This window comes from Magnolia sinica, chromosome 13 (genome assembly GCF_029962835.1).
Source record: "Magnolia sinica isolate HGM2019 chromosome 13, MsV1, whole genome shotgun sequence".
Taxonomy (NCBI): domain Eukaryota; kingdom Viridiplantae; phylum Streptophyta; class Magnoliopsida; order Magnoliales; family Magnoliaceae; genus Magnolia; species Magnolia sinica.
The window spans coordinates 33,466,015-33,479,739 of record NC_080585.1 but is presented as its reverse complement, the minus strand read 5'-3'; positions in this window follow the sequence as shown (position 1 = coordinate 33,479,739).

Sequence of the window (13,725 nt, the reverse complement as noted above, 5' to 3'; positions counted from 1 at the left end):
AAGCGACGATAATCAATACACAACCGTCGAGTGCCATCCTTTTTATTTACAAAAAGTACTGGCGCACCCCAAGGAGAAGTGCTTGGTCGAATAAATCCTCGGGACCTCAAATCTTCCAGCTGCTCCTTCAGTTCCTTCAATTCAATAGGCGCCATTCGATATGGAGACAGATATTGGTGCCGATCCTGGTAAGAGATTGATACCAAAATCCACTTCTCGTCGAGGTGGTAGTCCTGGTATATCTTGAAAAACTTCAGGATATTCCTGCACAACTGGAATCAAATCCACTGTTTTTTCTTGTTTCTCATTATCAATCAATGTCATAACACGCTCGATCTTCTCATTCTTCTTCTTCCCCTGAATCATAATTGGTTCTCTTCCTGGCGCTGCAAAAGTAACTGTCTTCGCATAACAATCCAACGTCGCATGATTTCGAGTAAGCCAATCCATTCCGAGAATAACATCGTATCCCGCCATACTCATTTCTATTAAATTAGCTAATATAGGAATATCGCCTATCATAAGGGGAATAGATTTACAGATTTTGTCCAAAATAATTGACTTGCCGATGGGGGATTCTACCAAAATTTGCTTATCTAGGATTTCTGACTTCAATCTTAACCGAGATACTAACGACGATGAAATAAAAGATAAAGTAGCCCCAGAATCAAATAATACAAAAATCGAAGTATCATGCGTTTCGATCATACCTTCCACAACGTTATTATTTTCTTTTAGAGTCTTCTTAGATGAGATGGAATAAACCCGTGCACGAGATGGCTGTTGCCTGATGGGATGATTCCCTTGGCCTTGAGGAATTGATGGAGATGGTCGATTTTGCTGATTCTGCTGTGGTCGAGGCGGTTGGGTATGTGATACTTGTGATATCTGACTTGTTGGTTGAGATGATGCTGGAAGTTGTAATCGCGGTGGTATCTGTTGAAGAGGCGTTATACCCATATCTCTCATCTTAGTTCTGCACACCTGAGCCATGTGACCATACTTACCACAGTACGCACAATTTCCTGAAAAATATCGCTCTTGGGTTCTCGGTGTTGATGATTGAATTTCCATTCTGGGTTTCTTCTCTGGTGGTTGGTGTTGGGTAAGTGTCGGCCTATATCTTTGTCCTGTTTCTTTTAACTGTACACGAGATTTGAGAAACCGCTCTGTATCTTGTTCTGCTCGTAAGGCCTTATCGACTACTTCTGAGTATTTCTTCACATCCACACAACAAAATTTTGTTCTGATATTATGTCTTAACCCTTCTTCAAATTTTGTAATCTTATAATCTTCATCTTCCATTACTTTTGGCACATATCCTGCTAATTCAGCAAATTTTGCTTCATACTGGGCTACTGACATGGAACCTTGTTCTAGCTTTGAAAATTCCACCATTTTTTGGATGCGGTACGCTTTAGGAAAATGTTTCTCACGGAACTTTTCCTGAAATTCATTCCAGGTCCACACATGATTAGCTGGAACCATTCTCTTTGCAGCTCTCCACCATACATCGGCTTCGCCCTGAAGAATAAAGGACGCCAGTCTAACTTTCTTATCATCAGGGCAGTTCATGGCTTCTAGTACTTTCTCAATCTGCTTCAACCAATCTTCTGCTATTGATGGGTCAGATGTACCCTTGAATACTGGTGGTCGTAACTTTGAAAACCTTTCAAGCAAATCTACCTCACGAGGCTGATCAAACCTTAGTGAGGATGTATTCCGTTGATATTGGGGTGTCTGATTTAAGGTGGCTAACATATCCCATTGAACGGCGAACTGTTCCTGTTGTTGTTTTAGCATTCCCGCCATTTGTGCTACCAACCCAAAGGCAGCATCCCACGGTTGAACATTTGGTCCTGTGAGGTTAGTTCGAATAGTGGTTGGGGATAACGGGAGTTGCGTACTAGGTCCAACATCTGCCATGTTAACTGGAGGAGGAGGCGATGGAGGAGCTTGCCCTGCTTCATTGACTTCATTCTCGTCTTGCTCATCAGGAGCTGTTCCAGATTCTTCGGGAATAGGAGGATTTGGTAAGGGAGTATCTGGGAGAGGTGCGCTTACGGATGGTATTAAATCACGAATACTACGTGTCTTCTTAGGGGCCATAACTCCTATAAGATAAATTATTAATAATTCAGTAGACTTTATAAATTCTCTAATATTATAAAAATACGTCAGCATTATTAACAAAAAAAAATTCTACAAATCATCAAGTTAGTAGTGCTACATTATAAATAAACCAGTCCACTATCCGTGGCTACTATTCCAATCATTAGTTTATATGGTTAAAAATTTCAAATATATCTCAAAATTTTTCTGAAAGTTTTTACATGAACATACAACATTTTCACAAAATTTCAGCTCAATCAGACAGCTACAAAATTTTCAAAAATTGCTGCAATCAGACTTGTTCAGATTTAGACGATTTTTAACCAGTCTGCACTAATTCCTAAAATCAGTATAGTATCTGTCATATTTAAATTATTCAATTATTTTTTATTGAATTTAGACTTCTATATCTACGATTAGGCTTTGAATCAGCTTAATCGGAGTTGTATTTATTTAGTTACATTTTTTTAAAGATAAGTGATTTCTGCTGTCCATTGCTGTCCAGCAATACACTACAACTTAAATTACTTTAAAATTTGTTCAAAGGTCCAGATTTACGTCTCCAATGAATATAATTATATAAATAAGTTAAATTTTCACTTCATATAATAATAAATGAATTATAAATTATATATATAATTTTTATTTCATTATATAAAAGCATTATAATAGGAAGTTGTAAGTTTCTAATTCCAAGGATCTATACATTATGCATTTATGAGGTTCATACCCTACAGGTCACTTGCGGTATTAAATTATTATTATTATTATTTGGTATTAAATTATTATTATTATTATTTTTCTCTCTGATACCAAACTGTCACGCCCCAAAACTCAGGTCTGAGGGTGCACACTCTGTACCCGGATTTTGGGGCGTGACATATATGGCTGCTGCAACTTTCTACAAATGTTTGAATATTGCCCAAATTCAAAAACAAAGTTCTAACATGTTATAATGCAATGTTGTGCGGCTTGATAAACTGGAAAATAAACTTTAAAAACGGCTTGATAAACTGGAAAATAAACTTTAAAAACTAAGTGTTGGAAACTTAAAATATTGAACAAAATAATTTTAGAGATATTTTAGTCAAAAGTGAAAATAAATTTTAATGCATCGCTACTTTCATCATTCAGCCTTCAACATTAAGAGAAGGGAGGAGAGTCGTTAAAAGAAAAAGAAAATATTTTCAATGAAAATTTATTTATGCACTTAATAATATGGATTTATCAAATGATTTGAATCATATAAGTGCTGAAAATAAGTGTTAAGTGATGAAAATAAATTTTATAAAACAACATCATGATGAATTGAAGCTAGCTAATCTCTGAAGGGATTTTGTTGTATACAAAATAAATAAACAGATCATATAAACTTACCAACTGTAAATGTTTCGCCTGTCTGAAGATCATGTGCTCCCGATTTTTTAATATGGTATTTAAACCAACCATTTGAAGACCGGTTCAGATGTTAACCCGATTTCGTTCAATCCAGTCCGGCTACCGATGGACTTGGTTAAATCAAACTTTTTTTTTTTTAATGGTTTCGGTGCAGCTGATTGTTAGGTGGAGTTAAACTGTTGCTATTGCAGTAGTACCGTTATTTGATTGGGTTTTAATTTGATCTGGTCTTTGAAACATCAATTTTGATGGTGGAGATCGCCACATGAGCAACTCTTGTCTTGCATATATATATATATATATGTGTGTGTGTGTGTGTGTGTGTGAAAAGGTACTATGCGCCCAACCTCACGAGTCCGTCCCATGAAGTCGAGCTGTGTGGGCCCCACCGTGATGTGTTTCGAACATCTACCCCATCAGTCAGATGCACCATTCCATCATGGGCCTAGGTCTCAAAAATCAAGTCAATCCGTGACTTGTGTGGGCCACACCACATACAGAAGTGGTGAGGGACCGTGCAACATTAAAACATTTATAATAAGTTTTTTGGGCCCACCGAGATGTGGTTTGCAAATCCAGCCCATCCATTATGTGTGTCCCACTTGGATGAGGGTTCAGACCAAGTTTCAGCAGCATTAAAAACTCAGGTGGGCCCCACCAAGTGCTTTTATATGTTTTAACGGTGTCTTCACATGATTTTAGATGGTATGGCCCACCTAAGTTCCGTATACAACTGATTTTTGGGATATCCCATAATTTAGAGGGGACCCATCAAATGCACGGTGTTGATGGTCGACACGCATCACAGTGAGGCCCACACAGTTCAACCTCACAGGAGCTTAACGTGAGGTCGAGCGCAGAGTACCTTTTCCCTATATATATATATATATATATATATATATATATATATATATATATATATATATATATATATATATATATATATATATATATTCTAGTTTCCACCTATGATGGGAGAACTCTCTTTTAAGGGATCTATTTTATTATTATTATTATTATTATTATTTTAACTTTTTTTTTTTTTTTACACACGCGCACACACCCCCACACACTGTAGTAGGATTTCACCACCCATGGGTACGTGAACCCTTGACCGGGTGTTGAAACTCCTCAGACTCCACCACTCGTGTAAGAGTAAGGACCCCTCTTTTATGGGATGTAGATTGTGTATATACTAGGGATCGTGAGAATCCATATGATACAATGAAGATGTATCATGTGCGCAAATCAGATATGGGACCCACCCATTTATTATTAATTTTACAACTTAAAATTGTCACAACCATAATAAAATTAAAATGGGTGTTAACTCATCCACCTTGCACATGTCATGATTATATGGCAATCAAGATGAAATCGATCACCGCATCGTCACTAAAGATTTAATGCAATCAAGGTTTTTCTTGTATATATGAAGAATGTAGGATGGTTCTCCTTGAAGAATATTGCTAATCTATATTACTTTAAATTCAACTATTCTCTAATTTTTGTAAACAAATGATGTTTAATGGGTTACTTGGGGGAATTTAAGTAATTTTAGTAACTTCAATTGCAAGGAGAACCCTGATACACATGAGTTATTTGAGCACAGTGCATCGCAGCATGTTTATGGCATCAAATCTATCAATCATAGTTGCCCCCATCCTGAAACTCTGACAACCCAAAATTTAAGATGATCCAACCATCATGTGGACCACCATATGAATCAAGATGCTTTTATGGTTGTGATTGATTTTTATGGTGCAGCCACCTGATGATTAAATAGGTCTGAATTTTGGGACATTCCATCATCACTAGGGCTCACATATTGGAAGATAGAGCAAGTGAATAGAAAGCTTCATAGTCTTGTAGAATAAATTATTTTACAAATGCAACTGGTGGGGTCCGTTGCAGTGTTTGCCTTGTGAGTTGGACTCCCTAAAAATTAGGTTGATCCAACAATTGTGTGGGCCACAACCTAAATGTAAGGCTTTTGGATGGTTGCCTTTTGTTTTCTATAATGGGCTCGCCGTGTTGTGTAAGGGGCATCAAAGCTATAGATTATGTCATCCCCACTAGGATGATAAGGGGCATCAATCATTAAGTGGGCCATCTATTAGAAAACACATGAAAAACATCCCAAAACCTCAAAATTCGGTACACTAAAGCCTCCCTTTTTTCCCCCTAAATTTAAATTTATAGATTTTTTATTTGTGTATATCTACTTTTACTGTGATTTAGGCCTTTATTTTGAGCTTCTTTGGGTGGGCCCACACTGTTGACAGCCTTGCTTATGAGTTCTCATTGGTAGGTGTTGTATTTTGTTTCAAAATATACATTAAAATTAAATTTCAAATATTTTGATTTCCCTCCACATTTGAAATTTTTGGTGCTTTTAAGTTGTGGGTTTTGTCCCACGTCGAATTTGACAAAGAAGATTTTTGACCTTGGGGCTTGAGCCCCATTTAGGGAGCATGTGAATTTGGTCCTATGGGGGGCTATGCTAATAGCTCTAATCTATGCCATTAACTACACACACGTGCACGCCGAGCCAAGCTGTGCCGTGCCGAGCTAAGCCGAGTCAGAGTCCGATTTTGTGTCCGTGTCACGCGACGGGATGGGCTGGGCATGGGCGCGAGTGCAGGGTGCGGTGCGAGTGTATTTGCGTGGTGTGTGTGTATGGGTGCTCGCGGGACTTTATTTGTAAGAGTGTACTCGCACTACCAGATAGGTGTGTTCGTTCCGGTTGATTGCATCTGTTGAGTTTAAACCCAACATACCTAACCCTTTGTAAAGAGTACTTATGCACCACTTCGGAGTCTATATAAAGACTTTCGATTCACATTTCAAATATACGAAAATCCTTCTCTCTTATAAAACACTCTTGGATATTTTATTTTAAGAATTTTGATTGCTGAGTTCATCACTGAGTCAACTCAGCACTTTCGAGTTAAACTGCAAGTAGTTCGAGCTCACGTACAGTGAGTGCACCGCTGGGATTGGGTCATAGTTGTTGTATCCTGGAGGTCGATTGCTCTGAAAACCTGTTACACTTGAGATGCTATCAAGTTGAGCAAATTCGATTTCAAGCCGAGTGACTCACGTCACGTCTCGACTCAATTCAATAAGTCTTCTTTATCACATTTTATTTTCTTTTTTTATTCTCGATTTTAATACCCCATTTAATTCAACCGAATAATCCAACAGTGGGAACAATGGCCCACCGCTATAATACTTTTGTGTGGTTGGGATGTTAGTCGGGCTGAGTTGGGCCGGGCCAAGCCTGACAAGTTGCGTATTTCCACTAATAAGTGAAATAGCCTGATTTTTAAAATGGATTATGTAAACGCTGCAAGTGACCTTGTGGATAACCCAAATCTCTGATCTCCAACTTGTTTTGCATATTGGCACGTGTGGTGGATTGGCAAAGGTCCACACACGTGTGGGCATTGAACACTCATTGATGAATAGCCTTTTTATTTACATTTGGGTCAAGGAAATTTTGATTGAACCAAGAGTCCCGTTGGTATTTGAATCAAATCAACGTGGCCCACTGTGATGGTGGGGCAATGTATTAGATAGGTTCACTTGTAGAATAAGCTTATTCTACTTGGAGGATAAAGGAACCAGATCCTCTTCACAGTTTCTTGATTAAGCATATTCTTCAACTTTTGTGCATGTGGCCCACCTTGATTTTTTTTTCATGGCATCTGATCTGTCCAGAAGGGTCGCCACGGCATCAGATTAGAATGCCTCAAAAATCATATGTATCCAACCATCGTGTGGGCCACCAAGTCGAAAAGAGTTTCTTGAGTGGTCGTACATTGTTTTCTATGATGCGGTCCACCATGTTGCGTTGTTTTTTATAAGATCCAAACTGGGCATCAATTAACGGCCACCATGATGATAGGATTTCCTAAAAATTGGGACTATACTATCTTTTAAGTGAGTTACACCATAATAAACAATGGACAACCAACCAAAAACTTTCAAATTCACGTGGTGTCTCACACGATGGTTGGATTGTTCTGATTTTTTTACGCATCCCACCTTCATGATCAGGCCATCCTTTTAGATGGGTTTGATGTCATATATACACTTCATTGTCCCAACATTTGCCGAGAGGATCACACGTCTCATGTCCATATATATGGTGGGTAGAAGGCATTAAGTTGGTCTACTCATCATATGGTCCAGAATTTGCCAATACCCAAGATCTTAATCGTCTAAATTCATTTACTTTAGATACGCTTACAACTCCTTAATTAGATTGATTGGACAATCGCAACCAATGGTTAAGATATCATTTCAGTATAACTTTTTATGATACATCTAAAGTGGGCCCATGAGTTTGATGGTTATTTGAGCTAATCATATGGCATGTCCACAACTCTTTTTGTATATGTATCAAAGCTTCTTTTGTGTAGAAGATGGATTTTAATTGTTCTTTCTTAAAGTGGACACTATAGTCATTGGATGTGTGGTCATATTGTAATGATCCAAGCCATTTACAAGATGGGCCTCGTTGTCGATGGATGACTCCAAATCATTTAAAAAAAAAAAAAAACCTTACAAGATTGAAGATCCTATCCATGGCTTATTAATAAATGTTCAAAGGAAACGGTCTATATTCAAAGAGATGTTGAATGATCAAATGGTTGTGATATCGGATGTTTTTTTTTAAAAGTTTCCCGACATCATTAATAATATGCAATATATATTTCGAGAAAGCTCATGTTCTTATGTGCATAGCATCTCTAATAATCAGAGCTTACTAGGCTTATTGCTGAAAAAATAAGACAGGCCTGTTTGTTAACTTTGAAAAATATTACTTAAAATAGACTGTTTGATAAAAATTGATTATTAGCACTTTTTTTTAAAAAATAAAAAAATAAAAACCAAGTAAAACAGAACTTCAATAATAAGTAAAGGGGTAGTTACTTTATTAATAAGAGTTTATTAGAGGGGGTTTCAAATCCCCTTGGTTGTTTGGCAGCATAAAGCAACCGGGGATTGCCAATCCAGGGGGTTCCCAATCCCCTCTTTGAGGGGGTTTGTAATCCAAGGTGAGAGCTTGGATTACACCTAAAATCATTTCAATAGTTGCAGGTATAAATGTATGTCACTGTACACTATCATTCTACTAGGCACATGGCCCACTAACGATGATCAGCACCGTCCAAACATTGTTCATGTAGATCAGCACCGTCCAAATATTGTCCAGCACCATCCAAACATTGTCCATATTAATCAACGATTAAAAATCGTTGGTTAGTCACTCGGACATGATCTTGTGCTTGCGGTCCATCTGAGACTTGGAATTTCATCATTTTTAGGCAAAGCATATATTTTAGCGGGCTTATCACAACCATAGTGTCAAAAATTATATATCTCACTAATTGGGGATATTAAAGTTGATTTAGTAATTAAATTCAAACCCCCGTAAATATACCATGTATAGGTATTTTTGAATTAAAGTTGATTCACACTCCAGGGTGCCAAACACACCGAGAGGATTGCCAATCCAGGGGGTTTCCAATCCTGGGGTTGCGAATCCAGGGGGTTCCAAATCCACGCTCCCAAACATGCCCTTATGATGCGTGCGCCGCTGCAACTTGCATTTGGACTGTAGTTTTTTTTTGGTTAGCTGGTTAGTACACCCCACTGTCAGTTCACACTCACTGTTAGCCACCCCCACTAGGGATTGATACCAAGAGTTTATTTGGCTTTTGTGAGAAGAGGTTTTGAGGTTTTAATTAATTTATTTTTAAATTCTAAAATTACCCTCTTTGCAATCTCTCTTCCTATCTCATTGCTTCTCTTCCATCTCTCTCCTTTCTCTCGTTGCTTCTCCTCTTTCTCTCTCATCATCCCTCTCGCTTGTTGTTGTCTCTCTTGCCTGTGCATTTTGGTGCCAGGTACAACTCGTGGCTTTTCTTCTCTCTCTTGCCCGCCAGCAATCATCGTGGCTGATATACCCGAGCCACCATGACCATGGTGCAGGTGATGAGTGAAACATGACCATCTATTTAGTAGACCCTTATGTTAATAGCCTATGAGTAAATAACCACGCAATTCAAGAACCCTATTCATTTTATTTGCTTCGTTTGTGCTAATAGGGCCCACGAAAGTTCCACATGTTAACACTTTCGGTGGACGCATATTAGGTACTACCATTGTATGGGTTTATTAACACCATCCATCCATTTTGAAATATCATTTTAGAATATAAGATAAAAAAATGAAGCAATTAAAAGGCTCAAGTGGACCACACAGTGTGGATTAAACAAGTACTGTTGAAAGCTTTTTAGGGTTATGAAAATTTTGAATCAAGCTGATATTTCTGTTTTGCCTTCATCCAGGTCTATGTAACCTTTTCAATAAGTTGGATGGCAAATAAACATTACAGTGGGCCATATGAAAGTTTCAATAGTGAGAGTCATTATCATCATTGCTTCCTATGGTGTGGTCCACTTCAAACTTGGATGTGCCTCACTTTGGGAGTTGTACCCTAAAATGATATAGGAAAAAAATGGATAGATGATGTAGATAAAGCTATAAATCATGATGACCCCTCAGAGCCCTAGCCTATTCTAAGTTCTGGAGATGCAACATCCACTTCTAGTTTCCTTCCCTCCTGGGATGTATTGCCACCTTTATGGTGCTTCTGGACAAATAGGTTTTATGTTATGTCAATTCGAACTTGCTTTAATCGTTCCATTGCAGCCTTATAATACAATCGCATTTTCTGTTCTAATTACTGTTTTTGTTTATGTATTCCTGATTTATCCACTAGGTCAGTTTAGTTGGTTCTTTGCACCTAGTTTTAGTGTCACAACTATATTTTGGTTCATCCTCTTTTTCCAAGGTTTGATAGTTGTAAGTTGAACCCATTTCATATGATGGGAGTTGTTGGAGTATCGGGTGTTTCTCCATTATGTGCTATTCATGGATCCACTAAAGAAAATACTTCATTCGAATATGGCCATGGTGCAAATACATTCCGTGCTTTTAACCCAACTCAAATTGAAGAGACTTATTTAATGGTCAATGCTAATCACTTTTGGTCCCAAATCTTTGTGGTTGCTTTTTCCAATAAACATGGGTTACATTTCTTTATATTATTTGTACCACCAAACAGTGAGCAACGGAATATCTGGAATTTATGTGGGGCCATTGATGATGTATTTCTTAGATCCACACTGTTCGTTCATTTTTTAAAGATCATTATGAGATATGAGTTGAAAAACAAGGTGGATTCAAAGCTTAAGTAGACCACAACACATGAAATAATAGGAATTGATGCCTACCGTTGAAAACTTCTTGGGGTCACCAAGGCTCTAATCAAGCTGATATTTATTTATTCCCTTTATCCATGTCCAGTGTGACCTTATGAACATGTTAGATGGCAAATAAACCTCATTTTTGGCCTTAGGAAGGTTTCAACGATAGGTGATTCAATACCCATTGCTTTCTGATGGTGTGGTCCACTAGAGCCTTGGATGTACCTCATTTTTGGGCTCATGCTCTAGAATGATATGAAAAAAAATTGATGGACAGTGTGGATCTAATACATAAATCATGGTGCGACTAGAGAAGTTCTACACATTAAAAATTTTGTTGTGCAGTACGTTAGGGATAGAAAATCCGCCTGTTTTGTGAGATGTGATGGACAATGATGTGTAGGAGCTCCTTGTGCCTTCAACACTGATAATCCACACTCTCTGATCAATAGATTTTATTTATTTATTTACTGGAATGATTAGAATTATTAGTAGATGATTCCAACATGATAGAGTTGATGGCCTAGAGAGATCCTATCATGAACATGTACGATCCACCAAAAGAGCTCTAAGATTGAGGCCAAGTCCTATCATGTAAGTGTATGCTGCAATCTTTTTAACACGTGAGATTTATAAAAAATAAAAAAATAAAAAATCATTTGGATAGCTTTTATAATATTGTTAATGTAATTTTTAAAAAATGACATCAAATGCCTCTACAATAAACTTTTATTTAGATGTTTTACAAGACATGTTTATTTTAAATAAGAACTTTTTTATCTTAAAAAAAATGATTTTACCAAATGAGTTTATTGCAAATAGGAACTTTTCTAATAAGAATTTATTAAAGTAGTTCTTATTGGAAAAACTATTATTGGATTAGATAAGACACGCCAAACGGCTATGTGGATAGTGTCCATTCAAGGACCATTCTAGGAAACATGGGTTATGTTAGACTACTGTCCAAGTTCACCACCATTGTTTTTTTTTTTTTTTAAAGCTCTGGCATCCAAAGTGCGCATGACATAGTGTTTGAGGATCTTAACCATCCAGATCATAAATCCCATCATGGGTAGATCACAATCCAAAATTCCCACTAATGAACGATCTAATCACCTGATTTAGCTTATTGAATTTGGACCACTAACAACTTTAACTTTAATCGTCCATTTGATGGGTGTATATGAGATGGTTAGAATAATTCAACTATTGTGAATTCCAGGCCATGATCCATCTACGGTGAACCCTGTGTTTAGTTCAACTTAGATTGACAAGCATATATGTATCCCACATGAATCATGGATAGATACTACAATTTAGAAAAGTCGCAGAGAAACGCACCACCCTGGTCTTATCTGTGAAACATGTGACTGAGATTCGTGCAAGTTCCAATGGTTTGTGTTATTTAAGCCATTGATTTGATGACCCGTCGTTGATAGATCAAGGCATAAAAAATTTCCATATTAGAGGATTGCTAAATGCTCTGGATCACCAGACAATGGGTCCCACATGTATATATTATGTGCACTATAAGAAGGAAATTAAAGTCGATTCTACGGTCGAGTTGTCCAAGCCATTATGGATGGTTGCCTTCAAATCTTTCAAATTCGAACATCCTAGCCTCTTAGTCTTTTGGGGCTTATTTGGTTGCTGGAGAATCCGTCCCCGCGGTTTTTATGTTATGTGGGGAATGTTAGAGTCCGTCTAATATATATATATATATTATAGTAATGCTTTGTTTGGTTGATGCACGGGTGTGAACACCGGCCACGCGTGAGCAAGGCCTGTTCACTCTTCTTGGCTTTTCTCCTTGAGCTAAAGTAGTTGGGGAACAATGATTCAAGTGGGATGATAAGTTTGATTTTGGAGTTGCCACTAGCCAATAACGGTTAAATTCTTTAGTCAACTAAAAACTGCAAAATCATATAGAAATATTCGATAAATTACAAGACTCTGGATTCCAATAATTCCAATGGTTAATCATAAGCTAAGATTTTAAGTAGGGGTCCTGGTGACAGAAAACGAGAGATTAGGCACCATTTTCTACCCGCACATTTCTACTTCACAGGATATTGAATTTTTCAGAAATATAAAAAGCTTAGGAGAGAACTACTAATGCATGGGCATTTTCACACCAGGCTCGAGTGGGGTGGCCTATGTGATGCAGGGGCATACTCGAGATGGGTAGCCTGTGTGAGGCGAGCCCCACCCGTGTGAGGTGGTACCCATGTGATGTGCGGCCCACGGGAGGGTTCGGCTGATGTCCTAATCCATGGGATGCAGGGCCTGGGCTATGGAATAAAAGGATTGATTTACCATGCTCTATTAGTTTGAGCTTTTAAAGCAAGTGGTTACTTGTCCTACATCAAAGTGGTATTTGAGCGGGATGTCTCATTAGAGGTGGGCATGATCTGATCTGACTAGACCGAACTGGTTGGATCCGATCCGACCCGAACCAAACCAAAAGCCAGGGTCGGGTCGGATTGAATAGACCCACTCGGATCCAACGCTAAACCGAGTCGAGTTTGGGTCATGTAGTAATTTGATCCGATCCATTCCGGAATCCGATTCGGTCAGATCCGATCCGATCCATTTCGGAATTCGATTCGGACCAGAATTAGGCAGTATAAAGTCAGATTTTACTTCTTCTTTTTATATATATGAAAAAACCTTTACCCTTCTTCTACCCGAACCTAACTTTACTCGAGCCGACTTCATCTCCTTCCCTCATTCTTTCTCTCCTCCTTTCTTTCCCTCTTTCTCTCCCGATTTCCCTACTCTCATTCTCTCTCCTCTTTTCTCCCTCATTTCTCTCCCGATTTCCCTCTTGTTTCCTTCCTAGCACCAAAGTCTCTGACTCGGCTTGACTCAGCCCAATCCGAATCGACCGAACAGACTCAACTCGATCCAACTCGGTCCCAAATTGGATCGA